The sequence below is a fragment of the Labrus mixtus genome, chromosome 6 (assembly GCF_963584025.1).
Source record: "Labrus mixtus chromosome 6, fLabMix1.1, whole genome shotgun sequence".
In the NCBI taxonomy this organism is placed as follows: Eukaryota; Metazoa; Chordata; class Actinopteri; order Labriformes; family Labridae; genus Labrus; species Labrus mixtus.
Window position 1 is genome coordinate 25,003,530 of NC_083617.1, and position 16,338 is coordinate 25,019,867.

The 16,338-nt window shown below is 42.9% G+C and overlaps 1 long non-coding RNA gene across 1 annotated transcript; it reads left to right on the forward strand.

Annotated features, from left to right (window-relative positions):
• Positions 1–403: 403 nt before the first annotated feature.
• Positions 404–981, forward strand: LOC132975845 (uncharacterized). The gene is made up of 2 exons (XR_009673324.1): positions 404–506; positions 588–981. It is a non-coding gene; the product is annotated as an uncharacterized LOC132975845 (long non-coding RNA).
• The last annotated feature ends 15,357 nt before the right edge of the window (positions 982–16,338 follow it).

The following is a 16,338-nucleotide window of genomic DNA, read 5'->3' on the forward strand; positions in this document are numbered from 1 at the left end:
CTGCTTTTCTAATATATTTAAATGAACAGTAAATCAATTGTTTTTGTATTTTCATTTAGGCAAAGAAGAGATGAAAGCAGCTGGTCTGACATCTTCCACAGAGGTGTAAGTTAAAATCATCTGTTAAAAGTTATATATCCTGTGATTGTTTTGAAGTTTCATAAGAGGATTGTAAAAACAAGCTATTGTTAACAATACAGTCTTCTAAAATAAAAATCACACTGAGTCATACACCAGCTAAATGTTAAATAGAAAGGTGATGTTTTCTTTTCCATTTTACAATCAACAGAACCTAAAAATGACTAATTTCAACCTTCGTCTGCACACCTGTTACAGTGGTCAGGCTGGGGTCACATAGTTTGAAGGAACCTCCTCCTTTTTTCACCTGTGCCAGACGCCCTGCTCATCCACTGTGGTAGAAATGACCTTACACCAGCAGCTCTCCCAGATGAAGAGTCCTCTCTGCCATCACCCAGAGGAGCTGATCGACGTCTGCACAACTGAAGGTGGACAGAGTCTGGTGCTTTGTGACAGTGAACAGTGAGAAGGTGGACAGAGTCTGGTGCTTTGTGACAGTGAACAGTGAGAAGGTGGACAGAGTCTGGTGCTTTGTGACAGTGAACAGTGAGAAGGCTACCATAGTCATCCTCAGATAAAACACAGAGATCCTGGTCAATATTTAATTTATTTTTCTTTCCATGATGTTGCCCTGTGTTTGAAAGGCCAGATGCTGGAGGGTTGTGTTGGATTTGCTTTTCCATCATATTTTAACAGTCAAACAATCATCCAGGATCTCTATACTTTATTTGATTTTTGTTGGGATTTCTTTGTTAAATTATTTTTTATACTTTCTCCTATGTTCCAGCAATTTGACCTGATGGTCTCCCTTACTTATTTTCCACATGGTTAATGAAGCCAGGGGTTGTTTATTGAAGTTTATTTTTTTCATAAAATGTTTAAATAAACTTTTTTAAAATCTGACATGACTGTCTCTGATTAACTGGAGCACTACAAAGTGTTGGTCACAGTAAAATAATTTAGCAGTTAAGTTCATAGCTCACTTTTGAGCTATGAACTTAAACAGTCTGGCATGTTGTGCTGCTGTTTTCAAGAGTTAACTGAAGAGAAGAACACCATCGAGAGAGGACAGGAAACGTTCAGGGGACGAGTCCTCCATGTTGTCAGTGGTTGCTGATGGATCTGAATCTGAGGGCATCTTCTGTAATAGAGAAAAACAATCATGGAGTTAAATGTAAAGTATAATGAATTTTACTGTGATGTTTATGCTTCAGACCTGAAATCAGATCTGTCCTCAGGTTCTGCTAAACTTCAGCTTCTAAAGTTTGTTTTTAAGACAGGATAACTATTTATGAGGAAAAACAAAATATATAATAAGACATGATGAATCCAATAATATGATCAGCTTTATGAATTTATGTTTTAAGACAAAAGTGTTCCTGCCACTTTCTATTGAAGATTATTTTAAACTGTCATCACATGGGCCAGCCTGATAAATTAAACTAATGTTAAATATTCTCATATAATCAGATTTGTGTGCAGAACCTCACCGGAGCTGGAATCAGAGTCTGGACTGTTGTTTTCTTTGAGCATTGATTTCCTTGAAGACAGAAAGAAGAACAATTTAAACATGAACTAGACTTCTTGCAGAATCATAGAGGCTGTTAAAATCTTCTGCTAGTCTTCCTTACATTTTAAGAAGGATTATAAATTGTTACTAAAATGACTTTGATGCTGATAGCAGTCACAATAACACAGTCCAATCATATGAGAGATCATTTTACCTTTGAGTCCTATATGAAGACGTTCTCTTCAGAATCAGCGCTGCAAAGACAAGATGATGGCGTCCACCTTCACAACATGCTTCAGTCTGGCTGCATCATGGTCACCTACAGGAACACCACAGAAATGCAACCAAAGTACTTCACTTTATTTATCAGAGGATGTACTGTATGCAAAGTAGAATTTTTTTTAGCTGTAATTCCTCAAAAAGATTTGAGACTGCTTTGTTATTTGAGAGCACAGATTGTTTCTTTTCCCTTCTCTCTGTTTGCCTGTACATGACCTCTTAGTGCTGTAAAAGATGTTACAGTAAATCCTGGATCAGCTGTGTGGATGGTGTGACTGTGTGGTAAAGCTTTGTTAAAGTTGTCACGCACATACTCATATGCCTTTGGAGAGTAAAAGTACAGTGTGGTGGCAAACTGCTTATAAAATATAAAATAGTATTTTATTGGTGAGGTGCCCCAATCAAAGCGTCCTACAGAGTAGCAGCAGCGGGCTGTAGAGGGAGGAGACGAGCGCATTATGGAGAGGAGCGCACCAGAGGGGGCGAGCTGGGGGAGAGAAGAGAGACCCGAGGAAAAGGAAATCCCTGTTTAAAATATAATGTTGGTGAAAAGAGGGAAATAGGAAAACAGAAATATCCATGTTGAAATTCTTTTGAATGCAGAGGCTGTGGATGTTCAGTTTTGTTTGGCTATAAAAAGGCAACAATAGCCTGTAGTTTAATCATGGTGTTTCTCTTCGTTAACGATTATTGAAGCGAAATAAAAAATAAATGCATGACATTTAAAACATATTAACATGTGTGGGGAAAAACGTGATCTGTATGTCTTCTTTTATTGTACCTCTGTCTCCTCCTAACTAACATAACAGCAGCATTTTGTGTGTAACACTGATCTCCTGCATTAACACCTTCCTTTCAAAGGTGTTAAATACAGACACAGTCATAATCACCGCAGGTTTTGTCAGGTTTTGTCAATTTTTAGTACAAATTCTCAATGAGCATCATTAAATTTACAATATGATCAACTTGTGATTGTTGAATTGGTGTGTGGAAGCCAATGCAGAATATTTATCACGTTTAAGCAGCATGATGCTCGGTTAATATTACATTACACCACCGCAGGTTGTTGATGTTTGCGTTCACGTTTCAGTTAGTCTCTTAAATCAGTAACAGTTATATTAAATCAGAGCTTACCTTTAGTTTTATCTGGATACATAGAGAAATATTCTACCCTCGTATATAGTACTATGAATTTCAGCCTGCACGGTGAAAGTAAAACCTGTTACTCTCGGTATAGCTCACTTATCACTCAGACTGTAAACATGTACACATTAGTAATGATGCAGGCCAGATTTAAATTATTTGACTTTGTTTTTGCCCTAGATACTTTTTTGAGACTTCACCAGACGTATTTATTTTTGCTGTAAAATAACTGTACAGTCAATGAACCGCATCTATGAGCGGATTTTATATTATGATTCTTGGTTTTAAATACAATTTAAATCACAATAATGATATAACAATATCAAGAAACATAGCATGTCAGTTATTAGGTTTGCTCATTTTAAAAAATAAAATAAAAAGATAAATCATGCCGGATAAGTAACCTAGCTTTATAACATTTCAGCTAATCTTAGACTGCTTATGTGTTAGCTAGCTAGATAACGACTTTAACCAACCAATGACACATAAATCACACTTTTTTACTTACCGAATAAAACTGCAAAGATCCCTTAGCTCCCACAGGTCGGTTAGAACAGTTTACTGCAGAACAACTCATTTTGCCAGCTCAAAAAAGACGAAAAAACTGAACGGAAAAATTCAATGGCGTCTCGGTTTTCCTTCACTACAGAACTTTTGCTATTCACAAAGAGAGCTACGCAAGATCGGCGGCTGTCAATCATCGTCAAATATGACGTAAAATCCCGTTTTTCAATCTCAAATAACTTATTTAAAACAAACTTCACAGAAAAATGAGTACTTGAACACAATGTAGGGTGATAATAACTAATGATCACAGCAGAGTTTAGGTTTGGAAAAAAAGGTATGTGAAGAGTATTTTAGCTTTACAGTTTGACCCACATCCCGTATGTTATCACTGAGGAGGCGGGGTTTATGACCTATACTGCAGCCAGTCAGCAGGGGGAGCTCTACAAATAAAAGCTTCACTAGACCGGGGACCTTGTCCCGTCCATTATTTTTACAGTCTATGCAATGAACGAGCAGCCACAGTGGGCCCAGCTGGAATTGTCCTCCTCTGAGACACTGGGGTGGGTTTGGGTAGGGATCTGGACCACAGAACTTTTTAAACTAACTTTGGTTGATTGTTGTATCACTGTACATTTCTGTGTGAAAACCAATAAAAAAGTTTGGATTAAAAAAACAAGAATAAGGAGACAAGATGTGAAATTAAGCTTCCGCGTCCATCTAGGGTTTTTTTTTCTGCGTAGAAAAGTGCTAGCTGTGTGCTCGGAAGCGATTGCATGAAGCGCTTGTGCGTTGAGGAGTTGCTGCATGTCAGTCTGGTCTCTATGACAACAGTTTGACCGATGCTGCTCCGTTGCTTTTTACTGCATGTTATATTTTTGAGATAACTTTTCCCTTCACTATGAGAATCAAACGCGGGATGTTTGTCCTCCTAATATTCAGGACATGGAGCGAGGAGGATGTGGGTACAGGGCACGATCTGTAGGAAACAAAAAAAACGGGGAGTAACATTTTAGGAAAAGAGTCCTAGTGACGTCGACGGCGCCTTCTTGGAAAGTTAAAAGATTTTCAATTTGAAGCGCTCAGAGCAGCCGCCTGCTGCTGCAAACGCTCTCTCCTCATTGGAAAACGGTCGGAAAAAAGACGCTGCCGCTTAGAAGAAAACACCAGGTGGACACAGGGCCTTCATGGAGAACCTAAAGAGTGATATTGTGAAGACTTGGCAGAGCTGCTGAATCTGATGAGCTGTGAGTGAGACTGTTTGTATCTCTGTGGCGAGCGGTGAGCGTGAGCCTCCTCAGCTGTGATAACGTCATTCTGTAAAATCACTGCCGAGTCATCCTGATTGTTTTACGCCCACATGTTCCCCTTCAATCCTCCAGAAACACTTACCAAACATAAATCAAATCCAGATGTGTTACAGCAATAATAATTCCGTTTGATTACAACACGAGTCTGAGATTTGTTCTCGTCGTAATCATCTCTGTTGGTTAGGATAACATTGGACTCATTACGATAATTACGGAGATCTGGGAACACGTCGCTGCGGCGTCCAACAGAAACAAAGCGAGCGAATCACAGCGGCTGTAAACAGGCTAACGCTTCAGTAAGACTGGAGGCAAACGGGGAAGAAAGCGGCCAAAAACATCAGTTTAATAATCAATAATCTCACAGGAATCTGAGGCAGGATAACACTCAGACTCACCTGGGATCTGATCGTCATCTGTGGGCTTCATTTCTGATTTCTCTCCCTTTTGTTTGCATTCCCAGATTCAAGCAAATTACTTCAGAGTAAGATGTCATTATTACCGACAGGAATGATGGACTAAGTCACTCAAAGAAGCTGTTACATTTTGTAGAATTGTTCCAAATTCAAGTCACAGCCCTGCGTTTGAACTTTGACCTTTGAGTGAGTAACTTACCGAGTTGAAGCACTCGACTCGGACTTCACTGCAATCGACTTGGAAGATAGAGAGGAGGACTTGGACTTGTTTATTTATAAAGAGTGTGTTATCTCTGCTGTAGTACACATGCCAGGCCAGTAGTTGGCGCTGTAGTAAATCTAGACACTTTGCTGGAGAAGCGTTTGTAAAGGCAGGGTCGGTCATTTTCTAAAACTAGCATGAATTTTGAAAGTAGCATTCTCTCAGTGCTCTGTCTGCACCAGAAAACTTTCAAAACTTTGCGTTTTCAGGCACCCAGGTCACTGTCGTCGTGTAAACAAACAGCCAACACAAAATGTTTTCAGCTGAAATAGTTGTCCTGTAAGGGCTTAAATGATCTCATGATATTTCCCACAGTGACATCACAGAACACATGGAAACATTTTAGGGTCTAGTTTAACTCAAAATCATTTCACTGAATGAACCTGACTGTGTGGTACCTTTGGATGTGTATGCGTCTTATAGTCGGTTTACGGTAACTGTCATCACCCTCGCTAGTTGGCACAAGAATGACTCAGTTTAAATGATTAGTAATATTCTGGCCTTGGATGGCGGTCAAATGTTCTCAAACTGCCAGGTAGCCGCCCGCAGATAGCATCTCGTAGGAGCAGCTGTTTGTCAGTATTTTGATCCAGAAAGTGGAGATAGAGTTGGTCGTCGGCTGTGTCAGGTTAAACTGGGATATGGACCGGAGCCATGCATGATCTCATTCAGCACAGGGATGAGGACGTTAACCTGCAGGGAGGACTGAGAGCTAGCGGTGAAAACTCCACAAACCAGATTAGACCGACTATTTAAAATATATTGTGCTCAGTTTTGAGTGTTTTCTTAGTCGGACTGAATACAAATTTCCCTTCAACAGACTATGAAATAAGTCGGCTGGGAACATCCCTTAACTCGAGGACTACACCACTAACACCCAGCGACCTCCCTCCTCGCCCCTCCTGGAAACAGAGGATCTCACAGAGCAGCGCTTCAAACTCCTCAGTGACATCGGCCATCTTTTCTCTTCGGCTGTCACAGGGAACTTTTGTCCGACAGCGACAAACACTTAACCCCTCCCCTCACCCTAACTCTTAGCCCCGGATCTGACACGGCTGACCTTGGTGTCGACCCCCTGCAACCCCACCCTGCGACCCTTCTCCACACCAAGGGGACGGGGCTCCATTTCTCTTACTGCTGCATCATGGGAAACACAGCGAGGGGGTTGGGGGTGGATAGTTATGTGTGTGTGTGTGTGTGTGTGTGTGTGTGTGTGTGTGTGGAGGGAGGTCACATCCCCAATCAGTGATGTAAAACAGAACCATTGTCAGGGCGGCTGATTAATGCAACAGGGTGTTTGTGTGAGAGATGAAAGGGGAGAAAAGGGGGAGGGGGGGAATCAGGGCATGAGAAGTTCTCGACGCGTTCGAGAGTCTGTTCAACGTCCAGAGAGGAGATCTGGGGGAGAAATATTTCACAGCTGACAAGTGTGTGTGTGTGAGTGTGTGTGTATGGGGGTCTGGAAACATGTTATGTAACCTGCTCTCTTGGGTAAAAGAGAGTCGAGGGTCAGAGCGAGGGAGGAGAGGAGAAGAGAGGAGAGGAATGTCATGGAGGAAAAACTTTCTCTCCTCAGTCTGTCTTTCTCTCTCTCGTCCAGTTATGAGCTCTCTCTCTCTCCTGCTCTCTTTGTGCTTCTTATATAAACGCTGAAACACAAACTGATCCTGTGGTCGACCTCCTCTCCTCCACACTGTGCATCATATAAACACCTTTTTCTTTTTTGCAGAGCTCCAGCTGTTCCATTGCTTGAACTGTAATGCTAACAACATTTTTTAGTTTTCAGTGACAACTATGTACTTCCTCAAACCGCTCTCAGACCGGGGAACTTTTCTTTTTTTATAGAGAGTATTATGGGATAGAAGGTAGTAGATTTCTTCAGCCTTCAGCAGTGAAACAGGCTGAAATGTCTGCAACATAACGGATCAAAGTGTGTCCATTAAGGCCAAGTCCTGAAAGTCACCGTAAACTCTCCTTTTAGTAAAACTCCTTCCAGGGTGATGTTCAGAAACTCAGTTTAAGGTATTTCTGTGTAGACAGGAAAATTTAGTTTTATTCTTGTAACGTCACGCTGTGCGCCGGTTCCTCCTCCTTTTGTGCGACGCTGTCACTTTTGTTTACATGAGATTAGTGCGATGGCAGACATACTCAAACTAGCGCTGGTGCTAACGTTGCTAACTGGACTTGCTCACACACACATACACAGTTACTCTACCACTATGTGGACGAGCAGAGGCGCCTGATTGGACGACAGCGGTCACTGCTGCTTCATACAACACTCCGACCACAAAAGCCCCGCCGCAAACATCTGAGATTTTGAATGAGACCCATTCGGACTTTGGGTTGGTGGGACAATTTAAGGGCATCGTTGTTTACTGAGCATTCCAATGACAGCAGTAACGATACTGATCCCCTCCACGTGTGGACTAGCCCTGAAGTTGTTTTAATTCCCTGACAGATTCAGATTGTTTTTCTTAGGGATGATCATTCCGGTCTGAGCTTCGTTCCTTCTGTCTAACCTTACTGTCATTTATCAACATTGAAGAAAATGTACCGGACATGCTGAATTATTAACCTGCTATTTTGAGCCTGATGTTTTACACAGAGTTAAGACACAAGTTACTCCAGCAACATGTCCACACCTTTGACTTTGTGACCCAGCCGGCTACCTCAGATGATAAACATGTCCAGCATATCAAACTGAACTTGTGAGCACCATCTGGATACTCATAGTGCGCTTTGTTTTGGGATTATTGTCAACGGGATTTCACTTCCTAAAAATAAAAGTAAGAGTCAGCAAAGAAGAAGAAGACACAGTTCACGATAGTGGTAATCTGTGCCAAACTTTCAAAAACTGAATGAACGTGAGTTTAAAACACTGGTAAAGTTAAACAGCCGGGGTGATATCATACATAGGCAGAGTCCAGCTTTTTCAGACGTAACCATTCAACTATTTCCTGGGAGTGCGGCTCAAACTTATGTCTGTCTGAGGTCTAGTTTCTGCAGCGAGTTCTGTTTCAGAGATGTGGAAATCTCCATTTATGTAAAAATGAAGCAAAGTTGCTGCAGGTCCTTGAACGCATCGCATCTCCTCTGTTAACAGACAAGAAACAAACTATAGCTCAGGCTGGGCCTCGAGAATCTGAACGACACGTGGGTAAGTGTAAGACACACACACACACACACACACACACACACACACGCACACACACACACACACACACACACACACACACACACACACACACACATATGGCACACACACACACACACACACACACACACACACACACACACATATGGCACACACATATGGCACACACACACACACACACACACACACACACATATGGCACACACACACACACACACACACATATGGCACACACACACACACACACACACACACACACACTGCACACACACACCCTGGACAAACACACATGTACACAAACACACACACTGCACACACACACACACACACACACACACACACACTGCAGGGAGGCGAGGGGGAGGGGGGGAGGGGTGGGGGTCTGTTGGCTGCAGTCAGACATCAGATGATGGTCCTCATCAGATGTCTTTTGAATCAGAGCTGTGGGTGGAGTCACATTTCTGAGCGCTGTGTAATGCAATGTGTCGCTCCTCAGGCTCCATCCAACACATTCTGTAACAACGGCACCATATGATGTCATCCTGCTTTTTATTACATAATAATCTCACTTTGATTCTTTTTAACTTTCATACTCTTCTAACTTTTGTGAAATCTGACAGATGTTCAAAGTTTCTTTCGCCAACAGATCTTCTGTTAGAACCTTTGTTCAAAGTTTCAGATCATTTACCAACATGTGAGCGCTGACTGTGTTTGTTATCTCAAGCACCTGCGTCCTAAAGCAACAACATGCAACATTTCAACCTTTAAATAGTCGTTTCAAAGGTCGAATTATCAGCACAATAACTTTCAGCGGGGAGGATGGCTTCTGTCTCATATCCACAGAGCGCCACAGATACAACGACTAAGATGAAGGACGAAGAAGGACGTTGACGGATGAAGCAAAGAAGAGAGAAAGAGAGAGAAAGAGCGAGCGAGAAACAGTGTGTACATACCTGCAGATATTATTCAGAACAGATTTTCCATGCAGTTGCACGCAGAGACCTTTTGGGGGCTCCAAAGCGCATTAAACCAAACTCGTACATATTGTTGCTTTAATGTGCATTTACAAAAACTTTACTGCATAACACCTATTTTTTTACGTCATGGCTTGCCTCGTAAGACCCCCCTCCCCCCTCCCCCCTTCCCCTCCGACAGTCTCCCGATGTAATGTGCATGTGTGAACAAGCAACTCAGGAAGATTTCAGGGGCAGCCTGCCTGAAATTATCAGGACTTTTATTTGTGCACCTATGAGAGAGAGAGAGGAGGAGCTGCTTCTGCTAAACCAGCACTGTGTTTATTCAGTAACTGGGGGACCGTGTGTGTATTTCTCTGTGTGTGTGTGTGTGTGTGTGTGTGTGTGTGTGTGTGTGTGTGTGTGTTTGTGTGTGGAGGTCGGGCTCTTTCTGCTCCTCAGTCCAGAATTAATGGTCCCTGATGGAGGCGGGTTTGGACAATAGGTGCCTTTCAGCGGGGCCCCTGTCCTGTACCCGTCCTGTCCTGTCCTGCAGGGACTCGGTCGCCGTGGCAACTTCTGCCAGCCAGGGACTTAAAAAGGGTTGGGGGGAGACACACTACATATAACCGTCCTGTATGTGCATGATATAAGTCCCTGTACTCATCTGAATGATGGCGGTCAGTCAGACAAAACTGAACTTCTTTAATGTTCAATCTCTGACGTTCACAACTCTGTTGGAGCCTTTCAACCGTCTGAGGAGGCGGAGTCAGATCACCTGATCAGCAGCTCTGTACTCGCAGAGGCCCTGTAGTTCTCACAAGTACCTTTACTGTACAATACTGCACATTTAGCATATTATATATAATCTCCCTGCTCTTTGTACACAGCTTACTTCTTAAAAACTGGTTCATCAATATAATAATGCGTCCTCCACTGACAGTAGATTAAAAGCATTTTATGATGAATTTAGTTTTTGTAAAATACAGAGCATGCAATTTCTTTTAACATCTTCAAACAAGAGTTCAGAAATATTCCAACTAAAAGAAGATGTCTGATGATTCACACAAAGTGTACTATAAAGATGATTTATTTTACCTGATGACATGATTATATTTCAGAGTGTGTCTCCTTAGAGGGTTCAGAGATCATGTTTCTGCATGTGAAAACATCACAATGAACACTAGGGGGCAGTGTTCATACAACTACAAAAAGGAGCTACACTCTCCTCCCCCCTGAGTCTGTCTCTGTGCAGGTCATACGTGTGTGAGTGCGTGTGCGTGTGTGTGTGCGTGTGTGTGTGTGTGTGTGTGTGTGTGTGAGTGTCTGTGTGTGTGTGTGTGTGTGTTCTGTCTAATGATGTCCTCTTACATAATTCTGATCTCTTTTATCATTTCTGCTTTATTTTGTCTCTGTTCGTCTAATTATGATGTGAGTGTGCTCAGTTTACCCAGAGTGCAACACAAACACACAGAACTGACTGATTCTGTCACCTGTCAGTCTGTGTGATCATGCTGTTAGTGTGGAAACGTGTGTGTGTGTGTGTGTGTGTGTGTGTGTGTGTGTGTGTGTGTGTGTGTGTGTGTGTGTGTGTGTGTGTGTGTGTGTGTGTGTGTGTGTGTGTGAGGGTCTGTACATTTAAGCCTGAGCAGGAATTTGTGTGCATGCTGTGTGTGTGTAATAATAACAGCATCCACTATGTCCCACCTAAATTTAGAATGACCAACTTATGACATCCATACCTCACTAATCCCATCCCCTGACACACACACACACACACACACACACACACACACACACACACACACACACACACACACACACACCAACAGACCCTCCCATACTCTTTCAGATAACATGAGCCGTTTTCACATATGCACTCATATGTGTACTGAATTTCAGTTGGACTGCCAGTGAAATCCTCCTGATCTGATTGTTCTACATGCACCTCACAGCGGGAGACTAACCCTGTCGGACATGAGGAGGGCCGGGGGGAAAGCTCCTGAGGCAAAACATGACATAAAAAGAACGACATGGAAGTGGTGGACAAAGCAACAGAGTCCGCTATACGAGGCTGTAATGAGAATATTTGGCTTTATATCAATGCTATGTGTAGATTAACAGACTCAAGAGAGCAGAAAGATCATACTGCTGTACAGAAAACATGACAGTAGTTGCACAGAGATCCTACCGGGCGCGTGCAGAAGGTCTATGGTCGTGTACCGATCACAGGGAATAAACATCACCACCCCCTCCCACTCGCTCCAGGTGAATTCTCCTGATTATATCCTGCTGTGTTCTCACATCAGCTCACTCTGACTTTCTGCAGAATAAATACGAGGAGACTGGAGGAGACACTCTGGATAAAGTTTGCGTTCACACATGCAGCTCACCCTGAAAACTTTATGAGTTTTGTTCAAGTGTGAACGCACTAAGAGAACATTGACATTGCACAAACACAATCTAAATGGCTGATATTCAGGACATCTCTCCCTCTCCTATTTTATGTTTTTTAGTAACTTTATGGTACGTCATCACGTCAATCAGGTCGTTATGTTTGAGCTCTTTTAATGAGAGACGAGATTTCCCACTCTGTCACTGCGGATGATTCCAGATGCAGCCAATATGAGTTACCTGGGCTGACAGGGGTGGGGGGGTGGGACCCGGAGCCCCTTAATCTGCCCTGTGGAAGCCTTAATCCCATTACAGCACGGGAGCAGGAGCCTTGGGATGCTGCGGCTCGCTGCCCTCAGCCCGGCGACACGGCTCCCCGTGGGTCTTTGAAGTGAGAGCTGACCTGAAGGACTCGTCTGCAGGAGGGGCTGCGGATACAGAGCAGCACACGGGGAGCTCGTACTGCATCAAAGTCAGACATACTGACTTTTAAATCAAGTAGCTTAGAAAACAGATTGTTGTTCGTCACACACATGCGTCTTGTTAACCCACTTAGTTTACTGCTGAGGTTCAAAATGAAGTTATTTTTAAGGCAACTGAAACTGGCAGAGTTAAATATTTCCACATTTTAAAATCAAATGAATCTCAGAAAGTTTTCAAGGTAATGAAATCATCATTTAAACCTCTGCAGCTGTTCTCTGATCTCTGCTTACTCTGTTTATACACGTAGCCACTGTGACGTCACACTTTGGTTTCTCTGTTGCTTAGGTGACGCCTGGAGTTTGGCGCAAAGCCACAATATTATATTTTTCTTCTGAAAGTTGCTCATATGCAAGAGGTTTCTGGTTACATTTCATGAGCAATATGACTTCATATCTATACAAACATGCATTTTGAATCTGCTTTACTGTAAACGGGTGAAAGGAGCAACATGTAACTTTGACACCTAGTGTTTAAAATGGGTACTGCAGTCCAAATTTAAGACATTAGCTGAGGTGACACCTAGTAGACAGCTCCCAGCTGTCAGTCAAAGAGGCCACGCCCCCTAATTCTACATCATTTACAGATGAGTTGTATAAACATTCAGCCCGTACAGTTGAAGAGAGAAATGAGCTCTAGAGACACAAACTGTTTTAGTACCAGACTGTAAACATGTTTATTTTAACATGGAGCTCTATGAGGACTGACTCACTGCAGGAGACAGACTCTAGTGGACACTGGAGGAACTGCAGCTGTAAAGTTGGACATTTTAACATGGAGCTCTATGTGGACTGACTCACTGCAGATTCTGGCAATTCAACATGGATTAATATTCAGCCCCCACATAAACTATAACCTCTGAGAAACGGTACTTTTCCATTGGATGTGAGGTCAATCCCACCAAAATACTCGCCTGTTTTCTCAGGAAATAACAGTAATAACGCGTCCTGGATCCAGCCCGGTGTATTGTTTGTCTCTGTTCCACTCTGAGCCGATACACCACCAGCTGCACTTCCTGTCTCATGGAGCTTTTTATGAAGTCCGTCTCACTTTGGCCTTTCATGTGTTTACATCCATGCCGCCATTATAATTACTCATGTTAATGTCAGGTATGTAACTGTAAAAAACAAGATGCATTGATGTGTGTGTATGTTTGTGTGTGTGCGAATGTGTCACAGTGATAAGCCTTATTGACTTATTTCTGAAGCTGTGTCAGCATGCAGCAGCCAGTCAGTGTGTGTGTGAATGTACAGTATGTGTGGCTACATGTCTGCTGTCCCATGTTAGTGTGTTTGTGTGTGTGTGTGTGTGTTTGCTTGTGTGTGTGTGTGTGTGTGTGAGAGAGAGAGAGAGAGAGAGATGTCTGATCTGGCTGATCTGCCAAAGGGGGAGGTGGTCTGTCATGCGGGTGACAGGTCTCAGCCTGTCTCTGTGTGTAGGTGTTTCTACATGTGTTTGTGTGTGTGGTTGTTTGTGTTGTTTGTGTATAAGTGTGTGTGTTGGAGTGTGTGTGTGTCGTACTGTAGGCTGATGTCTGTGGGTTCAGCAGGTCTCAGCCTGTCAGGGAGATGGGGAGGGGGGGGAGGGGAGTGGTAGTGAATGTTTGGAGAGGCTAACATGAGTTGTTTTCTTTGGACACAGTTTATATTACTAAGCTTTGATTTAATGTTTCTATTCCATCAACTGATTTTATACTCATTATTATACTCTTGTTGTTTTTAGGGTCTGTTCTATACCTGATTATTGCTATGGACAATGTGGTGTAGGGGTTTGGTGTGGTGGCAGTACATTCTGGACCTGATTCACAACAGGGTGCTTTTGCACAATTGAGACAAACGGCTGAATACACCCCTAACTGCGCTGCAGAGCAAAACTGGTCGTTGATGTTTGCGCACATTTAAAAGAGCCATTATGCATTCATTTTGGAAAAAAAAACAAAAAACATCTAATTCACAAACACCAGCGCTAACAGCCACGAGCAGTTTTAATGATCATTTTACCGTCTTCTGAGAGTTGGTGGTAACTTTCCAGTAATCAGTATATCAGTACTACATCTGTATGACATATAGAACAAATTATAGATTCTTACTGTTCTCAGGGGCGGCTGTGGCTCAGTGGTAGAGTCGGTCGTCTCTCAATCGGAAATGTCGGGGGTTTGATCCCCAGCTCCTGTGGCCACATGTCCGATGTGTCCATTGGCAAGACACTTAACCCCAAGTTGATCTCGCTACTTCGTCTGCGGTGTATAAATGTATATGAATGTAATTAGTTCCTTCTGATGGTCTCTTTACTCAGCAGCCTCTGTCATCAGTGTGTAGGTGTGACCTGCGGTGTGAAAGTCGTCAGAAGACTAGAAGTTCATAACTTCATAAGCTCATAACTGCGGAAATGTCAAAGGCTCACCCTGTCACTTTATCAACATGTGTGGAGACGGTCATACCCCTAGTGGGTACGGGATTGGTTTTTTTTTTTCATCTTTATGAGCTGCTCTCTCTGGCACATTACGGGGAGGGAGCTTTGTCATAAATGGTGAAAGTTGTGTCACATCTGTAAAGATTGTACTCCATAATAAACCAGAAGAACCAGCTCATCGACTGGACCATGTGGACAGAATGAGCTCCGTCACATAAGACGTTGATGACTCAACTCCACATTCAGAGGCAAAACAGGAGCAAACTGCACAGAGCAGAACAACTTTATGGTTTTTGAATCAGACCTTGAGACAGAGCAGATGTGCAACTCGTAGAGCTATCAGCGACCCCAACCCACTCTTACTGAATCAGGCGCTTTGTGTTTTTGTATCTTCTTAAACTATGTTATTGAGTAGAGGCAACCTCATGACAGGCTATAACCTTTGCAGACTGCGGGGGGGAATTCTCTGAGACTGGCTCGCTGGAGATAAAGTGGAGCGCTGAGAAAATAATCTATATCTGTATATAATGTATACTCACGTTGTTGTCTATTTTTAGGTCAGTTTATCTAGAATTTAGCTTCATCGTGTGGTACAAACGGCCCGTCTGCAGCTTCTGTGCCGGCAATTTGGCTGGTTTCTCATTAAAGGAGCCGGAATAAAAAATACTGAACTATCCCTTTAAAGTAAATCTCATCTTATCAAACAGCAGAAATACACTTTTCCACCCTCTTCTTCTTCTCTTCCTCCTTTTCAAAGAATTCTCATGCTGTACCCAGAATCCTTTGCAGTCGTCTCAGGCCCCTCACAGCATGGCGTTACGCTCATGCATGTGTGTGGCTGGGTGTATTTGGGTCTCTGGTTACAGAGATGTGTTTGTAGCACTCAGACGGATGCTAACTTTAGCATAATGTGTACATGCTGCTTGTCTGTGCAACCACAAACACACAGGACGGGGCTTTTCGTTTGTTCCCGCCAAAGTAAAGCAGGCTGAGGTTATATTTGTATGTATGTGTTTTATGAAGTGAAGCCTGATTCGCGGTGAGGCCGCCTGTGCACAGTCGAGGTCGTTCTCTGTGTTTACAGAAACATTTAAAGGGTTTATGTGGCCTCGTCCTCTCTCTCTCTCTCTCTTACATAATCAGCCAACTGGGTCACAGTTTGTCAACCAGAATGACCCAAAAACAGGGTTTGGGGAAATCCTGACAAGTTTTTGTTTCAAAGAAGGAGAAGTTCAGTGGGAGAATATTGGGATATACTCGATTGACCTCCTCACAGTGTGTCCAGATGTTTCCTAACATCACAATTTAAGCATCTTTCTCTGGTTAGCTCGTTGTTGGACACTCATATAGAGAAGGTGATCACGTATTTCTGGGTCACAATGTGGCTGACTGAAAACTCAGAGCATGATGAGAAAGCACTGAAGAAACTCGGATGTGGGTTATTGA